This window comes from Montipora capricornis, chromosome 7 (genome assembly GCF_036669925.1).
Source record: "Montipora capricornis isolate CH-2021 chromosome 7, ASM3666992v2, whole genome shotgun sequence".
Classification (NCBI taxonomy): Eukaryota; Metazoa; Cnidaria; class Anthozoa; order Scleractinia; family Acroporidae; genus Montipora; species Montipora capricornis.
Genome location: NC_090889.1, coordinates 51,971,091 through 51,978,590, shown reverse-complemented (window position 1 = coordinate 51,978,590; position 7,500 = coordinate 51,971,091). Strand labels below are relative to the sequence as shown.

Genomic DNA, 7,500 nt, shown 5'->3' with positions numbered 1-7,500 from the left:
ACGAAGCGAATCAAGACAGCGGGTCAGGTTGGTTTGAGCCATTAATTTTCTTGTTGTCAGTTTCATAAATATTTTGAGAGTAAGTTTACAAGTATGACAGAAATTTTGTTATTTGTTTATGTTCGGCAGGAAATGAAAGCTCTTCAAATGCAGTTTGAGCTCTTACAACTGCAACAATCGGTAAGCTTAAGTTTAATGTAAGTTACTTAAGTTTGTGACTGGAAAGTATACATCCAGATACAGTAAAAACCCGCGTGTAAGAACCTACATTTTTCCAAGTTTGGCAAAACGGGTTCTTATATTTGGGGGTAGTTATTGGCAATTTAGGCTAAAGTAGGTTCTTCATTAGGTTCTTAAGTTTTCAGTAGAAACCATTCCTGTACAAGCAGAAAAAATAGGTTCTGTCCTTTATGATACAGCATTTGTTTATAACTGTCCTGTCATGAGCCTTGTGCAAGACTAACTAAAAAATTATATACACTATAACCAAAGTATCTTTTCAGAAATATTTGCATACAAAATAAAATACTAAATGGAATAAGTAAAAAATGCAAAAAAAGTCCTTTTGCCTTAATTTTCTGGTCACATTCATTTTATGATGGAATCATCATAATTGATCATAGTGCTACAGTATATGAAATGAAACATCAAACAAACAAACAAACAAAATAAATGCACCTCTTAGTGTTCAAAGAACTACAGTTTCCTTATCATTTTTCTTAAACTGTACGTGCATACCTTCCATGAAGTATTCTCTATTTCTCAAAGTCATAAAAGTTATACTTCTTAGTTTAAAATGCGTATAAAAATATCCCATAACTCACATTTAAGAACCTGATAAATTTTGCTTGGCTAAACAGGTTCTTATATTTTGGGGTATAAAAATGGGAAATTTCTGGCAGCAGGTTCTTAAAACACTAGGTTCTTACATGCGGGTTTTTACTTACCCCGCGAACGCAGAGGTATTTCCGGCGGCAGTTTCTCTCCCCCGAGGGAAACGACTGCCGGAAATACGTCTGTGTTCGCAAGCGAAGGTTGTGATTGCCCAATCAAGCAGTAGTGTCTGTCCAGTTTCAATACTGAAAAGATTACTTAAGCATGCTAGATATTAACCCCCAATCCAACGAATTTATCTTTAGAAGTCTAGTCCAAACTAAATCGTTTCATGAGCTTATTCCAAAATAATAAACCGATTTCGTACACAACGTAGTGTAGTAGAGCTGAAATATGTAAAAGCCGACCTTTGCATGAATATGAATTAGCTGGAAATGAAATATTTCTGAGGCATGAGAGCAGTGGGGACTGGGCCTGTTCAGTGCATCATGGGACACGATGACAGCCATGCAAGATAGTTTTGTCACATGGGAGATCATTCTTGGCCAACGCCAATACTATGAACGTTCTTTTTATTTCTTATTTTCTTTTTTCTTTTTCTACCACAGTTTAAATAGTAGTTCACGCTTTCGTTTCAATTTTGTCTTAGCAGCGTGGCTTTCGTAGGACTGGCATTCAGAGCTTAACTCATGGATCCTACCCAGGTTTCCTGCCTTATTTTCCCCCAACGGGGTTTGTTCCGGCAGGCCTTTCCTGGCCTTCGTTCTGGCAGTAGCTGTTTCTGTAAACTGCTGCTTATATAGCTCTGTAATTTTTAGGTAGGGTTAGGGTTAGTTGTCGAAGTTATCCTAGTGTAATCACGTGTGATTGCGACTGTAGGCGCTCGGCCGAAACTGCCCAAACAAACCTAATGGCTTTCTATTCATGTTTTGCACTTCATAGTGGACCTGAAATCTAGTAAATCATTAAAGTTCGCCCTGCAATCGCTTTGGAAGCAAAGCAGATGGGTAGAGAAAGAAATAATCTGTTTTTTTTGTGTTTGGTCTATCGACCACTTATTTCTTTACAATCTGTGGTTTTTGTAGTCAATCCCAGGGTTTACAAATGGTTTCTAAACAAAGTCAAAATCCAATAGGTGTCAAAACACACAAAGGGAAAATCGCAGCACACGCAAGATTCGAGCGACCAACGCTAATAACATCAGAGACAAACAGTTTCAGCTACATAACTCTTAAGTGGCAAGCGGTTTGGTGGACATTCAACGGGGCTGGATAATCTGCGAGTCATGCGAATTTCGCAGTTAAGTCTAAGCACCCATTTCAAATAGCGCTGATAAACAGTTATTAAGTCTAAGCACCCATTTTAAAATGGTTAGCTTTCAATAACTGTGTGACTCGCATGTTAACTCGCATGGCTCGCCACTGGTCGCAAATTGTCCTCACATTCAACAACCACATAACGAAGTCTCAAACTGTGGGGCTAAAAGAACATCGTTATCAACAGAATAGAGACATTTAGAAACTGAAAAGAAATACCAAAATGCTCGAAACTAAGAAAACTTTGCTGTGATCGAAAATTATTAATTGACGAGATGCCAACACACTACACGTCATTGTTAATTTAATGGTATATAACGAATTGTAATCACACAAGTTAATGCACTTAGTCCAACGGCGCGTAAGCGACTGCAGGGAGATTTCAATGAGGTACAAGACAGGCAGGTATACGAAGACTTTTTTTAAATTGATATATTTATTTATCAGGTTTGTGCCAATCAGGGTCAGAAAAATGTCTATTTTCAAATCGGGTTTAATTTGCGGGAAAGTAAACAATATATGACTCACTCAATGATTAAGATTATTTGTGTATCGACCAATTCGGCTAGCTCAATGTTGTACCCAATTCAAATCTCTAGGGGTTAAGATGCTTTGTGTATTGCATTTGCATGATAATGTAGCATTCACATTTAAATGATATGGTAATACTTGGAACAACACGTTTTATTCCCAAAGGATTTGAATTGGGTACAACATTGAGTTAGCCAAATTGGTCTATTGTATTGGAATTTTGATGTAGCATGCACATTTAAATAATATGGAAATACCTGGAACAAAACGTTTTATTCCTAAAGGGTTTGAATTGGGTACATCATTGAGTTAGCCGATTATACTAGGCCTATTTATTTCGTGGACTCAAAGCAACATACATCCATATTACAAAATGGAAGTTACACTCCTGAACTGTAATAAAAAATCAGTGAATTCAACATCGTGGAGGAAGGATCACACCTAAAACTTAATTTGGCAAGGATTTTGTTCCACTAGCAATTTTGAGAGGCGTTGACAGACAAGAACATTGATTAGTGACCATTAGTAGGTCATGTACGACGCGTGCCGGATGGTCTACCATGTCTGTTTTGGGAGATGTGATATGATGAAATCGAAATTATTCCACAAGAAACTGATGTATATATAAATCTGTGTCCTGGAGACTTTTGAACAACTGACTTTGTTTTGTGAGCAGAAAATTTATTTAACAAGATCCATGGATAGTTTTTAAGCGTGTTATAGATTGTTTGACACAGGTACCGGTACTTGCATTTTATTAATGTTCTGTTAAAGACTTTACTGTAAATAGAGTAACCGAAATTTGTCATATTGCTCATGAAAGTGTATTGAGAATAGAAAAAGAACCGTATGTTTTCTCAACCAAGTGTAAGGAAAGTGTTCAGAGGGGCCCAAGTCCCGAATTGAGTGGCCGGCAGAGAAGACTGCTTCTCAGAACGGTAGTCCGTCTATGAGAAAGAGAAGGGATTTAACTTTACTTGTAAGCGGCTCATGGAAGAGGCAGGAACCTCACAAAGGGAAGTGTCCATAACAGCAGTATCCTTTCACCAAAATTTAATGGGTCTAAATTGGTAAAAACGTAGTTCGTGCTAAAAATACAACGGTGTAAATGGTGAGTTAATAAACCAGAGTGATAAGTTTTACGCTTTACCTGCGTCTTGGGACCTGTTTTCAACTTTTTTTTTTCTGATTTGTGCATGATGACGTTCTCAATTTCTTATAAAATTGTCTAAGGATAATTTGACTAGTGACTAGCGGTGACTCGTGCACACTTTCACAAATAAACGTAACTTCTAACTCACTAAATACGAGACCTCCCATGAATGATAAGTGTTTATTTGAATACCGGTAGATGTCTATGACTTCACTGAGAATCAGTATTTCTTTTCGTACATTTTCCGAGAGGTTTTAAACCACCACGCCATCTCTAAAAAATTAGGAGACATTTGGCCCTATTTAAAACCCATGCAGACTGATGTCCAGATGAGTGCAAAACACTGAGCTGCACTGCGCCCTGGCTGCAACAACGACCGCGCAGCTCGCGCAATTTTCCCGCCATTCCCCGTTGTACACCACATACTTTAAATCAGTGAATTCAACATTGGGGAGGAAGGATCACACCTAAAAGTCAGAATATTAGTGCTGTACATGGTGTCCCAACTAGTATTGTAGGTTGTTAAATTGAAGGACTCCTTGAACATTGAGTCTTTTACAAAGAACACTAGGAAAACAGACCTAACCTCATCTTTAAACAACAACGATAATTGCTGTAACCTCTGCAATTCTTAGAGATTACTGATTTATACATCTATTGTCTTACTTTGTATATTTCACAGTTGTATAAGAGACTCGTAAGAGCTCGGGTATGACACTAGTTTCAGCTGACAATTGCCACATATCGTTCCTTTTTAAATTTTCTCTACCGATTTGGCCTTTTTTACTGCCTCTAAATCACCGATTTCATGTGGCTGTACTGAAGGTGACTGCCTTTTTTCCATTGCAGAATGGCCGCATTAATTGTAATCTCTTCCAATTCGACTGGTGTACACCTTTTACAGTATCCGAGTCACTTTGGCCGGGGGAACTGTTGGTTAGAGCCACCTTTTTCTCTAGTGTGAAGTCTCCACTACGAGACAAACAGACTGAACTTAAAAAATATTTGTTACATCTCCATATCATTGAATCAAGCAACAAAAAAATTGGTGTACTGTAGAATACGACTCGTTGAATCGGCCAATTGAATCGCCCGTACTCATGATCTGAGTGATATGATTTAAGACTTTGAATAAGACATCCAAGTGAACGCATTGCATGGAGCACTAGATATGATCGTTTTTCGTTGTCAATGAAGCCAATGAAGTTCGTAGAGAACTAGTATAGTGAATGGTTAGAACCCAAATAAAAACGAACAGGGAACTATTAAATTGGAAACTCCTCTGGTATTCGAATTGCATTGCCCAAGACAAAAGGTAAATGACTGCTAAGATCACATTTAGGAGGTCGAAATGCACTTTATAACTGTTAAATTGCCGTTTTGGAGATCGATCGTATAGCTGGGACCATTTGCATCAGAACGTACGGAAATCAAATTTCCAACTTTCATTCGCTTAGAGCTAAAACTAATCTTTTAACTGACAAGAAGACGTGTTCAAAAACACCTCAGTCCAACAACACGAGGAAAGAGATTGACAAGTCCATTTGGCTGTGGACATAACTTTGTTTCAACCATTTAGACTGTACAGTTGCCGGAACGACAAAACACATTTGCTAGCCGAGAATACATGTGTTCCTTTATAGGCTAATGAATTCATACAGGACTGTGAGCAAGCTTGAAGTTTTTGGGACAAAACAAAATAAGAAAAAGTGGTAGAAATTTTTTCAAGCCGGGTGTTTGAAAACTTAGTAAAACACTTTTGACTGTTGTCATTATGGTAGCCAATCTGCGCTCACGTTGCCATTGGCGACGATTACATTGACGGACAATAAAATGATCAACGTAATTCTTCTCCTCGAGAATCTCTATGAATAAAGCAATGGCCAGTCAGGATGTTCTTTTCTCGACAAAATGATATGTTTCGTATCTTTATTTACAAGATATCTAAACTATGGTGTTTCCACATGATAGTTCATTACACCGCCCGTTTGAAGAAAGGCGTTTCCTTCTTACTGTGCATTCGGCAGTCTAGATATTGATATCGATTGTCGTCTCCTAACTGGTTTGCATTGAAAATTTAAAGATTGTAGAAAGAAAATTAATTAAGAGATCAAGCAACAATTTTATTAAGTAAAGCTATGATCCTCGCAGTTATGAACGCAATTTCTGCAATTGCGTAAAGAAGCCTGAAAAATTGAGGACTTCAACGGGGTTTGAACCCGTGACCTCGCGATACCGGTGCGACGCTCTAACCAACTGAGCTCTGAAGCCACTGACGTTGGGAGCTGGTAATTTGCGGGTTCCAAAGTTCCCGTGAGGAATGAATCAACGATGAAATGATATATGAAATGGATCATATATGAACTGCGGATGTGAAGTCCTGAATTTTTCAGGCTTCTTTACGCAATTGCAGAAATTGCGTTCATAACTGCGAGGACCATAGCTTTGCTTGATTTCATATCCGCAGTTCACATATGATCCATTTCATATATCATTTCATCGTTGAACAATTTTAATACCTACAGTAGCTTTTGACCTTCTGGAAGTTTTCGAAATCGCGAAAAGAAGTAGGGAAGTTTGCCTAAGCAAAATGTTTGCAGTCCGGAGAAGGGACTCGCATATTAAAGGACCTGGGGCCCGTTTCTCAAATGTCCCGAAACTTTACCGGCCGTTTTCGGGTGTCACAATTCCCGTTGTATCTCAAGAACGGAGAGACTTTAATACCTCATACTTCACAGTTTTTTTTTTTTGTTGCCTTAAAAACATGTTAAAAGGTCGGCTTTCCAAAACCAGCGGTTGGCAATTTTACAAATGGCTTTTCGGGCCCGAAAAGTTTTCGGGACTTTCGAGAACCGGGTCCCTGGAATGCTCGTCGTCTCGCTAGCTTAGGGGTATAAATTTCAGATTTTGGTCTCACTTAGGGTGTTCATGGCAAAACGCCATCATATGTAACCCATATGTAGCCGTCAAGGTCGTGTTCAGGATTGCACGAGAAGAAATTTAATGTAACAATATTAGGCTTAACTGGTATTATTTCTAAAGGGTTTGGGTTTTTCAGCAGTTACATTATAACCTCAGTCTGCATTTTACCCCTGGTCTGCAGTCTGCATTTTACACTGACCGGACCCAAATTAATTAATCCCGGCTGAACTGATTCAGACGCCGAACTTAATAGCGCCTTAATAGCACCGGGTCTGCAGTCTGCATTTTACACTGACCGATTTGGGTCGGTCTAAATTCGAATTCGATTCGGCTCATGTAAAGTACGGCGTCTGAACCGGGCCTTAGAAGTTCTAAGAAATCGCCCGTTTCATTGCATTATTTTGCTTCGGTCCGGTCCCTCTGTGACAAAATATCACAAAATCAACATGTAAAACTTTAAAGTAAGGAACTTTCCATTTGTTTGGTTCTAGGCCCTAGCAAGAATCCATCACCCGAGAGTTAGATTTACCCAAATTGTCCTAGTCCTCATCAGCGTCAGAAAAGTGTCTATTTTTGAACAAAGTTTTGCGGGAAAATAAACAACAGACCAAACCGGCTAACTCAATGTTGTGTCCAATTCAAACCCTTTGGGAATAAAACGTTTTGTTCCAGGAATTTCCATATCATTGAAATGCGAATGCTGTGTTAAAATTCCAATACAGTACACAAAGAATCCTAACCCCG

At 38.6% G+C, this 7,500-nt stretch overlaps 1 protein-coding gene across 1 annotated transcript in view; it reads right to left on the bottom strand.

Moving 5' to 3' along the window:
* The window catches only part of LOC138056341 (tetratricopeptide repeat protein 28-like), a 100,572-nt gene that overhangs the window by 36,947 nt on the left and 56,125 nt on the right, over window positions 1-7,500 (bottom strand). The window lies entirely within an intron of this gene.